The sequence below is a fragment of the Tachypleus tridentatus genome, chromosome 1 (genome assembly GCF_004210375.1).
Source record: "Tachypleus tridentatus isolate NWPU-2018 chromosome 1, ASM421037v1, whole genome shotgun sequence".
Lineage (NCBI taxonomy): Eukaryota > Metazoa > Arthropoda > Merostomata > Xiphosura > Limulidae > Tachypleus > Tachypleus tridentatus.
In genome coordinates this window covers 81,934,425-81,957,051 of record NC_134825.1, presented here as the reverse complement: position 1 = coordinate 81,957,051, position 22,627 = coordinate 81,934,425, and the positions used below count along the sequence as shown (strand labels likewise).

Here is a 22,627-nt window from a genome sequence, read left to right as displayed (position 1 = left end):
TGTTTACTAAAGTGTTTTCCCTTAAAGTGAAATGAGACAATATTTAACTCACTGTTAGTGTTATAGGTTTAACTAAAAATATCAGGCACAATGATTCTTTCTTCGTTTGTTTTGGAATTTCACGCATACGCATTGGTTAAAAGAACCCAAAGAGTCGGTGACGGGCAGTGTAAGACTAGAAGGAAGGCAGCTAGTGATCACCGACCATCGCCAGCTCTTTGACTACTCTTTTAACCAACGAATAGTTGGATTGACCGTCGTTATAACGCTCCTGGGACTGAAAGGACGAGTTTGTTTGGTTTAACGAGGATTCGAACCTGCGACCCTCAGATTACGAGACAAGCGCCCTAACCATCTGGCCATGCTAGGCATACAATGACGCAATATTGTATACTATAATTCCAGCTTAGGTCGTAAAGTGTATTGAGTGTTTATAACATTTATATTATTTTTAAATAATACTCCCCTTTAGTACTGTCTGTCCAACATGAGATTGCGTATATATTTCACTATCTTATTAACCTATTTTCACTTTATCATAAATCGGTTTATCTGATATAGTAGAGTAAACATGAATATCCATTCTTTGCATACCCCAGTTTCTGGTAACTTACTAAACCTTACAAACTTTAATAACGAAGTTTCAGACTGACAAATTTGTCACCGCTCGTATTAATTCGTGAAACATTAAGTCAGTAGTCTTCAAACTGGGATTCGCGAATCATGTCCAAATTTTCCAACAAATATGGTTTATAAAATAAAATAAAATATCTTCCATAAAGTAAAATAATCTCACTTAAAGCACATAATTTTAGAATACAGTTTTTAATGTAGAGGAAACCTTTTTTTTTTAAACGTTATCGATAGGTTTGAGGGTACGAAAAAAATTGAATTAAAATAACCCTTGGGTTACTACAGTTTGAGAATTGCTGATATAAGTGACTCGGAAATAATGCTTAAAACTCTACGGATCTAAAAAACGTGATGAAATGCTTTTTAGGCTATGTGAAGTGCAATGTTACATTCAACATGTTAGATGTTAAGAGCTTGAATATATATTATAGCTGTAATATAACTTAGAATTTAACTTATTTAGAACAAACGTATGTAACTTTTCTGGACTGATTACGTTAACAAAAAACTGTGTGGTATAAACGTATAAAGTATCACGAAATGAGGTAGTATGAACAGCAAACAGTGAATCATTTATCCGCTAACTAAGAATATTGTAAAATGTAAAAACAATGTTATTGTTAGGTCTGTTTACTCTTGAAAAAAAAATTAAATAAAATTAGATTGCGCTTAAAATATAAGAAGCATCTGGATTACGTAATAAATAACTAAATGTCGTACATAAGTAGCAATATTTTGCTGCCGACCAGATGTCTTCTTGTGGTTGGTGGTTCGAAATCAAGAATGGCACTGTGCTATCTGGACTACCATAATTGAAGCAGAGCACAAGCTTTAGTCGATGTTAAATTTCCCTTAACCATAACCATGTCATCCGTATCATTGATGTTTGGATTACATATCTGTAACAAAAACTTCTGGAATAAAAATCATTATCATTGTTGCATTAAATAAATATCTGAAAGAAAGTCACCTATATAAACATCCGTCGTCATTTGTGACAAGATTACAGATAGTCTGTATTGTCTACAGCGCATGCTTAATCGTGTGTGATTGGCGCTGTTCGCAGATTAAAGTTCATAAACAGTCATGGGTTGTCTGTGTCAGAGAATAAATGTGTACACGAATGCTCGGAGTGTCGCGAAATTATTTCGCTCTAATAAAATTACAAACCAGACTTTACATATGACGACAAGTGGGGCAAAAAGAAAGGAAAAAGCAATAAAAATAACGACTATTATGGAATAACCAACTTCTAGCATCTGTCACTCTAAGTATTCCCATAATTCGAAGCGAATTCGGTTTCTGTGATATTGTTATCATGGTAGACAAACAGTTGATTTGACAGCTTTCTCATAGCTTTAGAAGGAAACGACGTCTTTGAAATACTACAAAGTATCGTTAATGGTGCCAGAGCTTCAGAGACACTTTGTTATTGAAAGAGAAAAACACAGAGATAGAGTTCTGCAAGTTTCATTAAGTTTGTGAAGGAACATTTGATTATTTCCATACAAGATAACAACGACAAATGGCACAATGGTGTGATTTTTCAGGTGTGAATAAAGAAATGGTGTGCTAAATTATTCAAATTTATTCCTCCACACGGATTTTAGATATAGAGAGAAGTATCAAAATAACTATCAGACGACATAAAACAGAATAGAAATGTTAGTATTCATGACAAAGTTATTAAGAATAACTGACGCCGTCCCTAATTTTGAACAATTGAAAAGAGAGAAGACAACCAGTCAACAGCACCATCCTACCCTGCCCTCTAAAGTAAAGAAGAAGAGGAGAGATCAGTCATCTTCCCACAACTCTCTCCAGACAGTAAAGGGTGATATAGATGTGGAATGTTGTGGGCTTGAGCACCCACATCTCTCTCTCCCAATTTCTATGTTTATTATTTCTATTGCTATTCCTTTACTTTATTTATACTTTTTTGTGAGACTGGCGAATAGAGGTTAAGATTGATAGACGGTTTATCCTCACCGTAATGTTGGTCCTATTTCCACAGTCACCTGCAAAACCTAGGTTACATTTTATATCCTACATTATAGCTTGTACCCTGTGATCCCTTCAATTAGTGCAGAGTTTTTTATTTTTAATTTATTTTTGTTTCGGCTTGTGTTTGGTTACAACAGACTAATATATATACATACATATAATTATGTCCCTTGCCGAATAACAGGAAATTTGTGTCATTGCTGTGGAAAGAAGAACCAACATGCACGATGCTGTCGTTCAAAACCCCAATAAAGACCAGCCACTTTTCTTAGAAGGAGCAGAAACGGGTCAAACCACCAACATTTGAGCCAGTCGGTATAGTACAAGCAAAACTTCAGAAACTAGACAAGTTGTTCACCCCCCTATCCATCTAGCAACTTCGACCTTAAAAACTTATATTCTCTGTTAACCACTAGGTTAAAGAAAAACAACTCCAAGCGCAAATCGCTGTTCCGGAAACCCGCATTCAGGTTTTACTAGACACTCAGGCAACAGTTAAACAGCTTCGACTCTACAGATTAAAATAACTTACATCCACGCCCCATACTGCAAAATTCGGAAATAAAAATATACGTGCTTGGCTCTAGAAATTTCATACCATGGGCGGGATCGTTTAAAATAATAATAATAAAAAGAAAACAGAGTTGCTAAAGTCACGATTCAAGTCAGCATGGGCTGTTTATAAGCTTTGCAACCCACATCTGCACCGGGGCTTTTAACCATAAAAAAACTGCATGTTCCTCCCCCTCCAAAGAAACTTCTATAAGGCAGGAGAAAGCAGCATTGAAAAATGAATATTTAATCTTTTCACTGAGAGAGAAAACTTTCCAAGTTAAACTTTACATAGACAAAAACATAAAACCTTTGATTGTGATTCAAACCCACATGTGATTCCAGTTAAAAAAAAAACAGGTAGAAGAAGAAGTAACATTGGTTTTCTAGTTGTTCTGTAATTCACTGGTTTTACAGAACAACTTTGTGAATTTTGTCGACAGTAGTTGAAAGAGAATGGCCTGTCACTAACAACTGGTAATAAGACATTTGAATAGCGCTTGAGTTTTTCCTAAATTAGATCTGAAGGCAGGATATGACCAGCTAGAGCTGGCAGCAGAGGATCATTACATTACTTTATTGTTGCAGGTCTCAGAAGATCTAGATTAAAGATTAAGATATGATGAACCGCAGCCACACTTCAATCCATTCTGTTGACAAGAAACTCACGAACAAATCTCACGGCCACACTTCAAGTTTTTTAGAACATCATACGTCAACTTTTACATAATATTCTTGGCGCAACAAATCTCACGGCCACACTTCAGTGCATTCTGTTGACAAGAAACTCACGAACAAATCTCACGGCCACACTTCAATCCATTCTGTTGACAAGAAACTCACGAACAAATCTCACGGCCACACTTCAATCCATTCTGTTGACAAGAAACTCACGACGAAACACCCAGAGCCGTCTTTGAAATACTATAGGGGATAATAACTCTTTATAGACAGTAACGGAAACTGTTTCCATCACATGCGAACATTATCACTTCTACCTCTATAACATACGACTCAAACTAATAAGAGACCACGAATCTCTTCAGCTGACTTTAAATGGTCCTAAGTCCGGGCTATCGGCACAGATTAAGCGCTGAAAGTTCGGCTACAACCATACGAATTTCAAATCATTAGCTTAGTAAAGGAAACCTACCTGACTACTTGTTAAGTAATCCTAAAACAAATGAAATTCAGCATACAACGAAATATGGAAAAGTATTATAAAAATACACAGAACATCTAACAGAAACCTCCTCTTCAAAAGCCAGAGAGCTAGAGGATATCGAACAAGAATTAACAAAAGATAAGACAGTAGAACCAGTCATCACCGCTAACACGTTAACATACCACTCCGAATAAGCTGAATTACCAGAACGTTAATCATGCTTATAAATAATTAACTTTATCATAAAAAAACATATTTTATCATAAAAGACTCGTGCATTGTTAAACCAAATGCTCTCGTGAAAGGCCAAGACCACTAACTCCACTAAGAAAGAAGTATTATTTTTCAATGACTTTCTAGACATCTTAAGAAAGTACTTAACACTGACAACCCACATAAAACTTTGGACGAATTTCTTCGAAACTACCGAGTCACAAAAGCTTCTACAGACATGGGTTTACAGTAACGGTGGATGATCTTATATTAGTATGAAAGGGAAGGATAGCAGAGCACACTACGCCTTCTAATCGAAATCTTTACAAAGTCGCATATGTAAAAGTGTCACTTAACAAAACTAAAAAGAGTAAGACAGATAATTCACAGACAAAAAACTGCCATAACAGACCCATGAATCATCTCAAGTGAAGACAATTTTATTCCAGCCAGAACTACTCACCGGACATCTCATTTAACATGACATTAACCACAACACGTTCACAGATGTAGAGATTAGTTTCACTAAAATATTTTACACGCAGTCTTGGAACATGAGACTAAAATCTTACTAATTACCAATAATAATAATAAATACATAACAAATAAATATAACAATAATCCCTAAATATTTTCAGCGTTTTAGTTTCATGTGTGATATACGCTAGCTCTAAACATTAATTTATTTTACGTTCAGTTATAGCTTCTTTCAACATGCTTTTAAACACTAAAATTCGTGGTTTAATCCTTGCAGTAGACTCGATGTCTAGCTTTGCGATGAAACAAACAAACCCCATTCGATGAGAAATGTCAGACCATCTATAATTTGTCACGTGTTGTGTTAGACTTGCATTTCTGATTTGTGTAATAATGTAATGAGTTAGATAATTAGTTAAAAAAATCATATTGTGACGTATAGTCATATATACTGCACTATTTTAAATTACAACCAAATAATTTATGCATCTTACTCTGCATGTTTCATTGTTTGTCGCTTACGCTCTTCCAAGGTGAATAAAAGGTCGTTAGCCTTTTGTGGTTGAAAGTAAATATGTGAATTACCTTTCTGTATCTCGAGAAGTAATTTTCCTGTAAACAGCCAGAAAGACATAAGAATATGTACAAAACATCTACAACAAATTTGTTTATTAAAAATATCTTTACACCATTTTTCGAAACTAAATGGGCCTGGCATGGCCAAGCGCGTAAGGATTGCGACTCGTAATCCGAGGGTCGCGGGTTCTCGCCCGCGTCGCGCTAAACATGCTCGCCCTTCCAACCGTGCGTATAATGTGACGGTCAATCCCACTATTCGTTGGTAAAAGAGTAGCCCAAGAGTTGGCGGTGGGTGGTGATGACTAGCTGCCTTCCCTCTAGTCTTACACTGCTAAATTAGGGACGGCTAGCACAGATAGCCCTTGAGTAGCTTTGTGCGAAATTCCAAAACAAAACAATGCACTTCTAATGATCGAAACTAAATACTTGTGATATCTAATTCAAGAATAAACACATGTACTGTTGATACTGGAACTAATAATATGTATGTGTGTGTTTTCTTATAGCAAAGCCACATTGGGTTATCTGCTGAGCCCACCGAGAGGAATCGAACCCATGATTGTAGCTTTATAAATCCGTAGACTTACCACTGTATTAGCGGGTGGCAATAATATGTAACAAAATTATTTGATACATAAAATTGTGAGAAATAAAATTCTGTGATTCATTTTCTCATATTCTTATTTGTGAGAAAACTGTCTGTAATAAACGTTAGCATTATTTGTTGAAAGACATATCTTTCTTAAATATTAAGGGTTGCGGATAGCAGTAAGTAAAGAAAAATCTAAAATTTCTAATTAATCTTAAGCTCATTAAACTTTACTTTTTTTTTATTTTACTGTGACTATAGACTTAAAGGAATCAAAATATATTTACCCAAGTAGTTATCGAGTTCTGAACAAAAATTTACGGGACACATGTTCATTGTGGAAAATATTTTTGTATGAAACTAATAAATGATAAAACTGATGAATACATATTAGACAGTGCTTTATAAGTTCGCTATTGAATACAGTAAGATCTTAAAATACTCCGAGTGAAAAGCTTGTATTTTCAACATGTGCCCGACTGATAGGTCAGAGACTTGAAGTTTCATGTATAATAAATCCCAATATAGGGCTGGTGACAGAAGAAATAGCAACTAGTTAGTTCCACCATTCGTGTCTACGTGAATATTTCTAACCGAAAATCTGGATTGACACTCACTGTTATAATGTCTCCGCGGCTGAAAATGCAGAGCATGTTTAGTAGCATTTTGCAGCTCAAACCTTGGACCTTCCTCTCGGCAGCACGACTCGCAAGCCACTCGGCGACATCTGGCTCATGGTAAACAATAAATTGAACTATCAGGTCATCCCTTAAGTAATGTCCGATTTTAGGTTCAGAAAAAGAAAAAGAATTTCAATCGCTTTTAATGTTATTTAATCAATAACGTATGTTCCATTATTATTAATTACTTCCTGCCAACGATTCACAAGCTTCTGAATGCCACATCCATACAATTCTTGGGGTTTTGAGGAAAAGAATGTAGAGAGGGTAGTTTTGACATCTTCATGTGTTCCAAACTCTTTTCTATCAAGATACTTCTGTAAACTTTGGAACAAATGATAATCAGATTGGGCAAGGTCTGGAGAATAAGGATGATGTGGAAATTTTCCTAGTCTAGCTCTTCAACCTTTACAGATGTGATCCTTGCTGTATGGGGCCTCGCATTATCCTGGTGTAACATAATACCATTACGATTGATCAAAGCAGGCCTCTTTTCTTTCAGTGCAACATTTAAGCGCTTTAACTGTTGACAACAGAAGTCTGATGAAATCGTTACTTTGAGTGGATCACACCAACAATATCCCACCAAACGCTTAACAAGATTTTCCTAAGGTGGAGGAACATTTTGGGCTGTGCTTTAGTCTGTTTACCTGCACTGAGCCATTGTCTGCGGTGCTTAACATTTTTATAATATAACCAATTTTTATCTCCAGTCACAAACCTGTCCAAAAAAGTGAGTTATGTTCACGAGAGTGCATAGAAGTGCAAATGTCCACTCTTGCTCTAAGGTTGGCTTCTGTCAAATTATGGGGCACCTTTTGGCACCTTTCCAAGCTGTTGCAGGTAACGGTGAACTGTTGAATGGGTTGAATCAAGATTCTGTGTGCTAATTCTTCAATTGTTACGGCACAATCTTTATCAAGTGTAGCCAGCAGCAAGTCATCATTAAACTCAACAGGACGATCTGAACGTGGAGCATAACATATACTGTAGTCACTTGACCTGAACTTCTAAAACCGCCTTCGACATTTTCTTTCAATGAGAGACTCAGCACCATAAACACCTTGATTAATGATATGAAAAAGTGGAGTTGAGTTAGTTTCTTTTATTTGTCTGAACATTTTTATACACGTCCTACTACATATTTTAATCATTAAAGAATTCTCCAAAGACAGAAATGATGATGTACTTAAAATTATTAAATTTTCGGACATTACATAGGGGATGACCTGATATATGGCAAGATATAAAAGGTAATGTCACTTCTAAATTGCCCTGCATGGCCAGGCGATTAAGGATCTCGACTCGTAATCTGAGGGTCGCGGGTTCGAATTCTCGTCACATCAAACATGCTCGCCCTTTCAGCCGTGGGGGCATTATAATGTGACGGTGGGTGGTGATGACTAGCTGCCTTCCCTCTAGTCTTACACTACTAAATTAGGGACGGCTAGCACAGATAGCCTTCCGTGTAGCTTTGCGTGAAATTCAAAATAAAGCAATCAATACTTCTAATTAGCATGGTGATTTGAAATGGCCTATATAGTATCCTGTACATACATACACATATATCTATTTATGAGTAACTTTGAAAGCCCTTTGAGAGTCGCTGAAGTTTCAAAACAGATTTTACTCCTGAAGTATTCTGCAATGTGATGTACTTGAACAAAATTTTACCGTAAAAGTTGTTTGCTGGATGCGTGATGAGAAGAACGCATTATCATTTAAATTTCTTCTGTATAAACAACATAAGGAGAATAAAATATAAACACAAATTTCAGCTTTCTCTTACAAAAAATAAACACAGAATACCACTTCCTTTAATAAAAATAAACATAGAATCCAACTTTCTTTCATAAAAATAAACACAGAATACCACTTCCTTTAATAAAAATAAACATAGAATCCAACTTTCTTTCATAAAAATAAACACAGAATACCACTTCCTTTAAAAAAATAAACATAGAATCCAACTTTCTTTCATAAAAATAAACACAGAACCCAACTTCCTGTAACAGAAAATAAACACAGAATAAACAAAATAATAAAAACAAAATTCCGCTTCCTCTAAACGGAAAAGTAAGCACCAACTTCTACTTCCGCTAACAAGAAATAAATAAGAAAGTATGTTTCCTCTAATAAAAAATAATAATAATAAATACAAGTTTCAACTTCCTGTTTTTTGTCAGTCAGTCAGTAGACACTAAAATGTTAGATAAGGAAATTTAACGTTGCAATTTGTACTGTCTTGACGTCAGTAAAACACGCGCATGCATGAATCACGAGCAAGACAAATTATGCACTTTGAAGGCTACAACACAGGGTAACATATGTACTTCATAGGCAAGAAATGAAAATATTTGTTATTTTTAATTTTGGTCTCATTTGCTCTGAAACAGAACACGTTTTTGCGATCCTGTGGTAGTACATCACATTATATATATTCGGATATCTTAAGCCAAACAAACCAAAAGCATGATGAATTTTTGAGTGAAAGAAGAAAAACGTACATGCACTCGTATTATTTTTAATACCATTATTAAAACACTCACAAATAATAGCATGTAAATCCGAACGTTCCAGGAAAACGATTCTATATAATATCGTTGTAAAAATCATTTACAGAATTTCTAGGTTTTGTTTCGCTGAATCTGACATTACTTCTTTCAATGGATTTAACAAGCAGGAAATGAGCCAACAAAACAATAGAAAGTATTTGCTTATGGTGGTTTGAGATTTTAATTCTGGTATTCAAAACTCCAAGTTTTTTCAACGTCAATGAACGCCCTCAAATAGGATCACCACCGTACATGAACTGCCACGGAACTGGGCAAGAATTCATAAATGAACTTCTTTTCAAATCGCACGTTTCTCGAGGGATTCTGTAGGCGTGTTCTTTGTTAATAAGATCGTTTCCAATCAAGATGAGCTTCGTGCGCGCGGCATGTGGAATACACGTGCCGTATGGAAGATGCCCGTTTGGCGCCGACGGCCGCGTGGGAACCATACCTTCATAAAGGTATATACCGTTACTCAAAATTTCCCACGCGTGGGCGACAAGTCTTACAAACCTTATAACGATTATGGAGCAAATCGTCCCAGTGGTATACATATTGCAGTGTAGCAACACCTGTCTGAACTTCTGATCCCTGCAGGTGCTATTGTAGTGAAGTTCAAGGTTACAAAGCGTAGGTGGAAGAGAGGCAACAACTCATTCAGATTATGATATATGGTGTTCAGAACATGAGAAATCAATTTATTGAACAAAACCCTAAATACACCTCATAAATAAAACGCCATGACTGTTTAGTATTTTTAATATTCGACTTAAAGACTAAAGTACAATGGAGAAAATATTCACATTGAAATTATTCTCAAATGGGAATGCTTAAACCATCAATCCATATCTAAATTCAGTACAGAATTGTAAGTCATTTCACTTGATAAGTCGTAATTAAATATCACTGTCTTTGCAGGACACGTGTAGTTTGTCGTTTTTGTTGGTAAAGTGATGTTAGTTACAGTGGGTATTCGCGAATGATCTTGTTATACGTGAGGTGTGATGGACAAGAATAGATAAGTTGAAAACCAAAAAACCTTTTGCTATTACTTTATCCATATTCAAGAGGAAGTATTAGTCAGTTCCTTTCAACGTATCAAACGTTACTGTTCATTACTCTTCCGAAAATTCCGATTTTTAGAATTAAACGGAGAGACTGTACTTCTAATGACATTTTTTCTTATATGTTCTTTTTCATACATTCATTAATTTTCTCATCTTAGTATATTTCTCAACATTCAAAAGTTATAGTCATGTGATTCCTCAGTTTAACACGAAGCAGAAATGAATATTCTGTCGACAGATTTTTGAATAAGCAATAGAAAGAGACTCAGCGTTGGGCTGAGCAGATAGCCCGATGTGGCTTTGCTATTAGAAAAACACACGAGACTCAGCGCACTTGGCATTCAACAGATGGCGCTGTAAAAGAATATCAAAAGCTATTACGAATAAAATTGTGAAATAACCATACGCTCCATACAACCTCTTAATTTGTATGGTAACAAATATTTTACTTGAGCGCATGTAAAACATGAAGGCGTTAAATGCTTGCAAAATGGTGATAATGATTTCGTTAAATCTATGTTAAATCAAATATAGAGTGGGCAACGTCCATTCCACTAGACAAAAAAACTTGAGATAGAAGATGAAATGAATGACCTTGTGTTAAATCTAATAAATTATATCTTTATGACAATATTTTAGAACTACTTCTTCGTGAACGAAACACAGATTCAGTAGTTGTACATTCTTCTTGATAGTTTACGCTTCATTGTTTGTTTGTTTTTTGAATTTCACACAAAGCTACTCGAGGGCTATCTGTGCTAGCCGTCCCTAATTTAGCAGTGTAAGACTAGAGGGAAGGCAATTAGTCATCGCCAACTATAAGGCTACTCTTTTATCAACGAATAATGGGATTGACCGTCACATTATAACGCTCCCACGGCTGAAAGGGTCAGCATGTTTGGTAGGACGGGGATGCGAACCCGCGACCCTCAGATTACGAGTTGCACGCCTTAATACGTTTGCCGGGCCTCGTTTCATTGTTATTTCAATACCTCTTTCCGAAATGCCCCCCGCTAGTACAGCGGTATGTCTCAGGATTTACAACGTTAAAATCAGGGGTTCGATTCCCCTCGGTGGGCTCAGCAGATAGCTCGATGTGGCTTTGCTATAAGAAAAGCCATTCAAATTATTTTAATGGGCCCGGCATGGGTGACGGTCAATCCCATTATTCGTTGATAAAAGAGTAGCCTTATAGTTGGCGGTGGGTGGTGATGACTAGTTGCCTTCCCTCTAGTCTTACACTGCTAAATTAGGGACGGCTAGCACAGATAGCCCTCGAGTAGCTTTGAGCGAAATTCAAAAAACAAACAAACAAAAAATAAATCATTTTAAGTTTCTTCCTATTACAACGTATTTTGAAAATAATTGGTGAAATATTTAATCGTCGTAAAAATGTCAAAGCGTATGCGTTACAATATATCAAATTTCATTCAAACTTATTTAACACCAGAAAGGTTTGTGTCAAATTTCAGTTTTTCTTTTAGATTGTCGCATAATGTTGTTTGAGCAAATTGGTTTGTTGTTTTTTCCGCAACTGCTTAGACTCAGAATTTTCAATCACTAAGTTATCTTCCCTTAGAGGGTAAAATCTTTGGAAAATCTAATTATCAGCAAATGAAACCCATTAAAAATCCACTATTTTAGTAGCTTTAGGGTTTTACAACTTACAAATAAGATATTCTTTCAAACTACGCTAAACAAAGTGACACTGACCGTCCTAATAAAATACATTTGAATAGCGGTTGAAATAAAACGTCTCTACGAGCAGTCCCAAGTTAAATGTATCTTAAGAACAGTGATAAATAGAGGGTGGAAAAATAAGAAAACATAACCGTGTGTGTCTATAGCAACCTACATGTTTTTCATCTCCCTTACAAACGGTAGTTCACGAAAGAAAACTGAAGGAGTGCGAAAGTAGGTGTACTATAGAGGTGTTTTATGGAAAGTGGGTGTTCTACCACCCCTACCTCACGATTTAAAAAGAAAATGAAATGGCATAAGCTTGCGTTGAAGGTGTGGTGTGGGAAGTGTTGCCAAAGGTCTCAAATTGTGATTTTAAATGTTTCCACAACAATCCTGACTATGTTCTGTTCTCAGGACAACCCTGACTGCGATCTGAGGTCTTAATACAGTGTTTCTTGGAAATACAGAAAGATAGCATATTTAAAAGCTTTACTTCAAAGCCATTTTTTCACTCAAACTGACCTGAAGGGGTTCAGTTTGTTTCAAGTTAAATAAAAAGCTACACAATGCCCACTATGTTGTTAAGTCCGCAGATATGCCATTGGGCCACTGGAAGCGATAAAGTTCACAATTTCTTGCTTCTACTAATTCTGTAATTTTGACCTGTACTAATTTTATCTGTGCTGTTATTACTTTTTACGTTTTAATTACACGGTGAGCAGGAAGAAAAGAACAAAGTGTTAAGTGGACAATCTGTTTGGAAAATCTAAAAAGGGAATGGAGTTTTGATGATCTTATTTCATATTCTATCCAATTTAACTGAACTATTCAAACATCAAAATTTCAAATTATGATGTAATACCCATGTTTAGGTAACGAATTTTAAAAATGCAAAATTCTACTAGAATCATTGTGAAACAAAAGATGAGAATCGTTAAGTACTGAGTTTTTGAAATACCAGAATAAAAACAAATTCATATATATATTTAATGTTCCCCTCTGGTACAGCGGTAAGTCTACAGATTTACAACGCTAAAATCAGAGGCTCGATTCCCTCTCGATGAACTCAGCAGATAGCCCCCTGTGGCTTTGCTATAAGAAAACACACACACATATATTTTAATTTTCTATCGCTAACAAGTCAGTTTCTGTAAATAAAATCAACTGCTCAAAATGTTGAGCCATAACAATGTAAAATCGACATTTAGTAGAAAATATCCAGATCATGTTTTAACCAATCCCTGAGTTTGGCATGGCCTGGTGGTTGTGGCGCTTGAGTTGCAATGTGCTGATTGCGGGACCGAAACTACTAGTAAAATACGTTCCATTTTTTAACCATGGGGCTGTTATGATATGGCGGTAAATCTCACTACGCACTGGTAAATATTTGTCCAAGTGTTGTCGATGGGTAGTGTTTATAACTGCATTCTCTCCAATGCATCACATTAATATTAAGGACGGATTGTAGCTTTGTAAGAAATTCTACAGCAATAACAACAAAACAAGTGTACTCCTCTTGGACAGAAATATTTTCAAAGTGCAACGTCAGACAACAAATAATGTCAGTGAAATAATTAGGTCTTCGACAACTCCTTTTGTAAAATCTCTTTTTTTTCGTATCAAATTCTATCATTTCTGTGTATGCTAACACTTCCATTTTTTAAATAACATATATTTTATTATGCTCTCAGTATATAACTTGCTTTTACCTAACTAGGCTTTTAGAATAGTTCGACATTTTTTATTTTGTTTGTTTGTTTTTGAATTTCGCACAAAGCTACTCGAAGGCTATCTGTGCTAGCCGTCTCTAATTTAGCAGTGTAAGACTAGAGGGAAGGCAGCTAGTGAATAGTGGGATTGACCGTAACATTATAACATCCCCACAGCTGAAAGGGCGAGCATGTTTGACGCGACAGGGATGCGAACCCGGGACCCTCAGATTAAGAGTCGCACACCTTAACCCACCTGGCCATGCCGGGCCTTTTTTTTTTTTAATTAGCAATCATTAAAATTACAAGAAGCTAGTGACCATTTTACCTTCTTCAGAATGCTCACTTTGCACGTCTAATCATAGGGAAAGCTATGGCCACATGGTTAAGGCGCTCGACTCGTAATCCGAGTGGTAGTGTCTTCGAATCCCCGTTACACCAAACATACTTGCTCTTTCAGCCCTAAGGGCGTTATAATGTAACAGTCACTCCCACTTATATTTTATAAAACAGTAGCTTACGAGTTGGTGGTGGGTGGTGATGACCAACTGCCTTTCCTTCAGTCTTACACTGATAAATTAGGGACGGCTAAGGCAGATAACCCTCGTGTAGCTTTGTGCGAAATTCAAAACAAACAAACAAAGAGAGAGAAACTCGAGCTATGATTTGATGGTTCACTCTATATATATATTATAGATTTTCCTCTGTTGTTTCAAAATTTGATACAGAAAACAGAAATGAGTCATACGATAGATTGTTTTACTGGAATCATTATATTTCTAATTTCCCTTTTAATACGTAAATTATTTGAATATGGTTTTGTGACAAGTTTACCTATTTTGCATTTTTAAGTGAGTGATGTCTCTAATGCTATTTTAACAGTGGCTGTTACTTATTTTGCAAATACGAAGTATAAAGAAACATTCGATTCGAAGAAAAACTCTGGCGTAGTTATAACTTACATTTAAGGATGGTACTAAACCAAAAGTTTGAATATTTTTGCTATCAAGAGATATGGCTTTGGCATATGGCTGTTTTGTCTGCACCAGTTTATCAATTTTGGCGCGAAATAGCTGTGGAGCACGATAGACCACCCGTGACGACGTAGCAAGCTACAAACTAACACTGAATTCCACTGAACGTTTTCTCAGACGCTTACAAAACTGTTAAAGGCCAATTCGGAGACGTAGTGTTTACAAATTGTTGTGTTTCTCATGGCAACGGTCAATGTCCTTTGATATAGTATATAATACACAAAATTACTGCTCTTCTTGTTCAAGTAAAACAACAACAATAATAATAAAACAATAATACTAACATAGCAATATTGCAATTACATAAGATCAACAATTGCTCAGTCATTATAAAGAGGTGTTTACTAGATGCAATGCATGGTGTGATGTGAAAGCGCATTCTTCTACGTGTGTGCTTCACGTTTACACGAATAGTAACAACGTTTATTAACTTGGTTTAATTCGTGCCGTAGTTACCTTGTACTCAACTTTGAAGCGCTAGTTATTTATGAAAATTACATGAGTACTGCACTAAGCTAAACAATAACTAAGCAGAACTTTCGCTATATCCTTAAATAATTGAACTTGTCATTCTTAAGACAAAATCTTTTCCACCCATCCTCGAAAAAAAAAATGAAGATAATATAGCAAAGTACTAATACTAATAAAGAGTTTCATATGAAATATTATCACAATAAAACTGGAAGAGTAAGGCCTATAATATTATCACAATAAAACTGGAAGAGTAAGGCCTATAATATTACTCATGTACTCTAGCTTTTGATAATCAGAACAATTTTTCACGAGAAGAGAACGTTTGATATTACCCTCTATAAATGAAAATGATTAAGTGGAAGTTAGCAATCGATTAATTAAGTTGATAAAAACATAATTATGAATACTTTGCCAGTAAAGAGAAAGTTTATAAATACTGGAAGACTGGAAAACTCAGAACACTTTTGTCATTCTTTACTCAATGATCTTAGCTTTACTTTTTCCACTTATCGCCACTTAATATGTCCTGTCATCTAACATAATGTATAAATTGTAAAGGTAAAATAATAAAAATTATACATCGTAGTATCACATATTTAGATTAGCCAAATTTTAAGCTTAAAAGTTTCCTGTAGGTCAGCGGCAAGTTTACAAACTTAAAACGCTACAGTCTGAAGTTCGATTCCCTGCAGCAGACAGAATGTAGATGATCTATTGTGTAGCTTTGTGCTAAAATAAACAGATAAACTTAGAATGAAAATGAAAAAAAATAACTAATGTTAGATGTATTATGAAGTACTTGTAATATCTTTACTAAAGCATTTCTACGTTATATTATTTTAAGTTAGAATAAGTTCAGAATCTTAAGGCATTTGTGAAATATGCTAACTGTACCACTTTTGTTTTTTCAGGTATTTCTTCCCAAAGAACCATTTATCTAGGAGAGTTACTCTCTCTAAATAATAAAACATAGTCTTCTTGACAGTGGTATGAGGACACAGGAAGACAGCAGTGAAGACTGCAAAAAACTCATAAAGAATGTTAGTTTTATTTTTTAATAGGAAAACATTACCAAATTTTTAAGATTTACAAACTATCTAACATTGAATTGTGAGTTACATATTGTTAAAGTGATCGAAAAGGTGAACAGCTAACTGTTACAAGCGCTATAAAGATAAGCCATTAAAGTATTGAAGTATTGTAGTTATAACATTTAAACTTTTGAATGTATAGCATTTTAAAATTTAAACTGAGCAGTGAAGTATTACCAAATCTGACCTGCTAAGTATTAAATTTGCTACTCAAGACGAGTTACCAGGAGTTGAAGATGCCACACAGGAGGAGCTCTTTGAAGTCGCTAACGTTTACAGGACAATATTTTTATTTTGATAATACTCTATCTCTTTTATTGAAAGCGAAATTAATTCACTGTTTAATTCATCAGGTTCATTACATAATTAGTTCTTTTTTCCTCATTCCATGGAAAAATGCAAAACATAAAGCTTCTTTAAAAAAATAGTTTTTCCATGCAATTAACTAATATTGTTTTCGGGAATTATTTAAAAGCTTGCACACTCCAAAAAATTAGCATATAGGTTGAAAATAAAGAAATAGTATATTGAATTTTACCATTTACTGATAATCATTGTGTTGCACAAGAGGAGTTACTTGGTATCAAAGGTGTAAAATTGAACGAGTTACTTGATGTTGAAATTGTTGCACTGTATGAGCTGCTTGGCGTCTAGGTATGTTTTACTCGTGAAGCTACTGACAGTCAAAGTGTTGCAGGAGACTGATAAACTATTAAACTAAATGTGCAAATTTAAACTACCACGTTTTTCTATTGCAAAGACTGAGTCCTTAAATGTTGTAGTGTTTTAAAAGCCATTTTAAAGACTCTTGATAGTTTCAGAAAGTAAACTGTTACATGTTAAAGTTTTTGTAAGGACTCAGTTTTTCTGCTGAGTTCGAAATGTTGCAAAAAATGAAATACTAATTAACACAGTGTTTTAGAGGATTCGCTACTGATTAACGGTAGTTAAGTGTTACAGTCAATGGAACAATGAGCACTACTATATTATACAGGATAAGCTAATAACTGAGTGAGCTAATAGTGTCAAAACATTGCTGAGAATGAATGCAGAATATCTAAATATTGTAATTAATAGGCTTTTGGGAGTCAAAGTGTCACCAAAAATGAGTACATTTATAGAGAATGGCTAGTAATTATCAAACGTTACACAAAATAACTTATAGTCTATTGAAATATTTCAGATTATCAATGTAGAAATATTTTACGGACTGAAATACTTTGTGTCAAAATTTCGTAGAGGGATTAATGAACCTTGAAATATTGCAGAAGGTTAACTATAAGCTGTGGAAACACTAAAAACACAAGTCTGTGAGAGTCATAAGACAAAATTCCATTGTTTAAATTCAGTACTTATAATGTTTAAAATAAAAGCTTCTGTACATATAGTTGTTATATATATTCGAAATTAGGCAGTACATGAGTTAATAAATATAGAAGTATAGTTTGCAGACAATGGAAAATCATGTAGTAGAAACAAATATAGAAACTACACAAATATCAGTATAAACCATGCTTTTCACGTTTCGGTCATCCCAAGACTATTAATACAATGCAGCAAAACAACTATAAATCAGAGAGTGTCCCTCAAGTTCATCAGTGCATGTGTCAAAGAAGACAGCCTTCAGGAAAAAAATACTGATAGCAAGTGTGTGCTAGATATTGTTTTCAATGAAGAATTAGTCCATATGACAGAATGGATCCAAAATATGTAGACCAGCGGGTGGTGTATACAAGATGTTTTGCTGGTTCGCAAAATTTGCTCTTCTAATAACGAACCTGGTCAAAGAAAAAAGCTAAAACGTTTCCACAAGTGGTGCTAAGCATCTCAGGATGTCCTCTCTAGAAGACAGAAACAACTTATCTCAGTACAGCTTCAACGGAATGGAAACCTTTACTGTAGAGAGAAGGCCAAAACAAAAGGCTGAAATGGGTAATGGAGAAGAAAAAGCAATATGAATGGGCATGGCAAAGATTCTTCTTTACCAATAATTGCAAGTTTAGACTGTTTATCAACAATGAACGGAGGAATATTGAAATAAGGAAATGAGGACAGTATAACTATTACAAATAAAACATGGGTGGTGGTGGGGAGGGGTGGAGCTTTCAAGTAGTATTTTTCTCAATAGTGTTGATACTTGGCAAAAACTGATGGCATAGTGACAAAAGAAAAGTAGAGACATATCTTAAAACACTATACCAATTCATTAGAACGTACTTATTGGTGAAGGGTTTGTTTTACATAAAGATAACAACCTTAAGCACGTGACTAATGTGGTAAAAACCTACAAAGACCTTAAATGGGCAGTTAGGACTTGGCAAGAGCTCAGATCTGAACATCAGTGAGGAAAAGTAGGACCTTAACGGATATATAGGAGGCCAAGATCTAATACAGCATCTTATGAACTAGTACAGCATGCTACAAGGTATTTGAATAAGCATTTCATACACTTTCATCAATAAACTTTACAACAGTATATTAACAGGTGACCTCTACTATAAACAGCAAAGGACTTAAGTATCAAATACTGAAAAGTGCACCTCCATATATGTATGCTGTAATTATGGCTCAGCCTACTGTAAGAATGTAGAACTAGTCAAACTTCTGTGCATCCGTGGGTCGAATCTTTCTCTTGCCGTACCATATGTTCCCCACACTTTTACATATTCAGTATATTAAATTATGGTAATCATTATCGCTATAAAATGTAATCAACAACTGATAAACGTTGTCACTGTTAATTGTTGTCCAGACAAATAATAAAACCAAATTCAGCAACATGTATGCGTGAACCCTGATATGAGTAATTTTTTAGTTATAAATCAAGGATAATACATTTAAATATTAATCATCATAGCCATGAGAATATAAAAACTAGATAAATGTTTATAATCTAGATTATTTGTACAGGTCCGAATGAAATAAATCAAAATAGTTATTACAAAGCACTGTTGCGTTACATACTTGTTTTAAAGTACGAGTTTTAAAGAAAAATACTGCGATGGTGGACAGTGATAAACTCTGATCCATTTTCTTAAGTAAAAATGACAAGAAATACCAGTTTAATAGGCGTGTACGATTTACTGTAAGTCAAGAAGAAGGGTGACCAACCGATTTTTTAAACCAAATTAAGCCTACTTTTATATATACATGATGTACGCGATTAAAAAACAGTAGTTAAAAGTCAGTTTTGAACACAAATATTTTGATACTTTTTTATGGAAAAGCGAAAAAAATTACAATAAGGAACACGAATATCTCACAGCTATATACGATATGAATAGCTAGTCCTCAGCGTTCTTTTTTTTTTTCAATGGAATAGAAGAAATATCTTTTCTCTGACATACAATGGACAACATACAACAAGTAAAGCTTTTCTTACTTATTAATCCAGTATGTTTGAAACTTTCACAACAGAAGAGAATGGAAAATTAATTGTTGCATTCATTGTTTATTTTGAATTTCGCGAAAAGTTAGAGGAGGACTTTCTGTGCTAGCCGTCCATAGTTTTGCAGTGTAAGACTAGAGGGATGGCAGCTAGTCATCACCACCCACTGTAAACTCTTGGGCTACTCTTTTACTAAGGAAAAGTGGGATTGACCATCACATCATAACGCTCCCACGACTGAAAGTGCGAGCATGTTTGGTGTAACGGGGATTCGAACCCGCGACCCTCAAATTACGAGTCGAGTGCCTTAACCACTTTTCTATGCCTGGCCATGTTGTATTGATGTTTTCAGTCTTATTATCACAAAACGAAGTTTTCTATTTAAGTATGCATGCGTATGTATTTTTTATAGTATAAACACATCAGGCTATCTGCTGTGCCCACCGAGAGAAATGGAACCGCTGATTTTAGCGGGGAACTGTTTTGTATTTAAATTGGCAGTTTGTGAGTGAGTAGTTTTCAAATGAGAAATCTATTTAATATGCTTTTAGATCTAACACAGCTTCCGAGGTTTTTGGTTTATATCTATAATATAAATAATTCAATTTCGTCATCACACAGTGTAGATACATTATCTTTACACAATATGTGTATTACCATGTGCCAAAAGCTGACACACACACACAAAAGATAAGTGTTGTCGACAATAGCCTGCCGACGAACGTGGTCACTAATTTTAGATGAAACTTCTGTATTTGAAAACCTGAAAGCAAACGATGGCTATTCACTCTGTAAGGGTCGTAGTGATTGTTTCTCTGCTGCATCTGACAAACATTTCTACCTCCTGTGTCATTTGTTAAAAATGATAAGTTGTTTGCTAACAGTAACGTACAAAGAGTAATATTCAAATAATCTGTATGAACATATATAGATATATATATACATTTTCTCTGGATTTCGACTCGTATTCTATTGTGGAGCTTGCTACCTACAAGGAACAGAGGCATTATTCAAACGTCTGAAAGCATTAGATAGACAGAGATTCTTTACTGAATTCTGAAGCACCAGACCACCGATCAAGCTTTTGATTTTCTTTGGCGCTATTTTTAAACAACAGACAAACTTCTTATGGAGAAAGAATCCGGGTTAAGTTTGCATTTGCATATTACTTTTTTCATACTTTCATTAGACGTATAATACAAGTATTAGGCAACAACATCCATATAGTAACTTAGAACACCAGACGTACAACTTTCATCACCATAAGAAGTCTAGTACTGTTTGTTTTTTTCGATTCGTTCTTGTCCTTTGTTATTAATGAGGAGTGGAATTTGTTCCCAAAACCGGTATAACTCAGTGACAAGTTGTGAATCGACCGATAGAGTGCGCTTCCAATTTATGTGTAAAATTAAAATTCATTTCTCCCTTCCTCCTAAATGTATGTATATACATGATACACGAAAATGGGAGAGTAGATATAATTATGTGCGCATGCTTTACGGCAAAAGAAATTTCATCTGAATTTTGTCTCTAATACTTAACATTGACAACTTGTTTTTAACAACGTATAAAACAATTGTAGAGTTTTTAACACATATGGCATAAATGGTTCCTCAATTTATATAAATTCCGTGTATTAGCTTTCTAAATTTCTAAAGTGTTAGCTAATCAAACGAAATCTACATTTGAAAATTGCATGTAGTTTAAACTATTATACCGTTCACTACACACACACACACAGACAAATAATTCAATAACTAATTGTCGTAACTTTATGTCATAAATATAGAAACTAGAAAGAATAAGGAACTAAAACTTAGAGCTATTTATTTCTTTAAGCGCAAGACTCCACAGTGGGCTATCAGCGCTTTGCTCATTGCAAGGATCGAACTCTAAATGTTATAGTCTCTCGGAGGATGGTGAATTAGATTTGTTAAATATCATGACAAGTTTTTTTGATCTGCATAACTAAACATTTTAAAAAACTGAAGTAACTGTATATTTAGTAATGTTTTTGTCTTTCAATAATAAAACAACGTAGTTTATAGTGATTGGGTAATTATTTTATAATTACATTTCTACACCAACAAGTGTTTATATATGTATACTAAATACTTTTTAACTTTGAGAACCGACTTAGTGCTACGGGTTTAACGTTTATTGGGTGCAAGAGTTGAATTAATCCCCCACACACATACACACGAAACCGGTACCGTTAAAGCTCTTCGAAAGATCTTAAATAAATTAATGAAATGAGAGCTTACGAAGTTCGCTTATTTAACTTCCTGTTCCTCGTACATATACATGTATACATGTAGGCTTGTGTGTATGTAGTACTTAAAAACGTTCTAATTAGAAATAATAACACAGAAAATAACTTTCAGAAAGAACAAAAATAAAAGACATCGAGATGTTAGTTTACCAAAATATTTGATATAATTTACAAGAACCCCAACTTTTTCGAATATGGAATTAAATCAAACAAAGAAACACAATTACAGAGGGTTTTTTTTAATTACTACATAAACTTTGTTTAATAAAAATTTAGTTGTATGGGTCAAAAAATGCAACGTTTTCAAAAACGAATACAAAAAATTAACAACTCAAATAACCCCATCATCACGACTATCTAACTATTTGCTAATAAACTAGAGATATTCAAAGTATAAATTTATTTTAAAAATAAATGGTGTAGATATGGTAACATATAGTAGCACCCCCCCCCAGGTTTATT

The 22,627-nt window shown here is 34.7% G+C and overlaps 2 long non-coding RNA genes across 2 annotated transcripts in view; one reads left to right on the top strand and one right to left on the bottom strand.

The window, feature by feature from the left end:
* The window catches only part of LOC143253568 (uncharacterized), a 46,323-nt gene extending 29,289 nt beyond the window's left edge, over positions 1-17,034 (top strand). The window contains exon 3 of the long non-coding RNA XR_013029701.1: positions 16,326-17,034. This is a non-coding gene — a long non-coding RNA (uncharacterized LOC143253568). The remainder of the gene's footprint in view (positions 1-16,325) is intronic.
* Positions 1-22,627, bottom strand: part of LOC143253573 (uncharacterized) — a 67,623-nt gene that overhangs the window by 15,255 nt on the left and 29,741 nt on the right. The gene's annotated exons all lie outside the window — the stretch shown is intronic.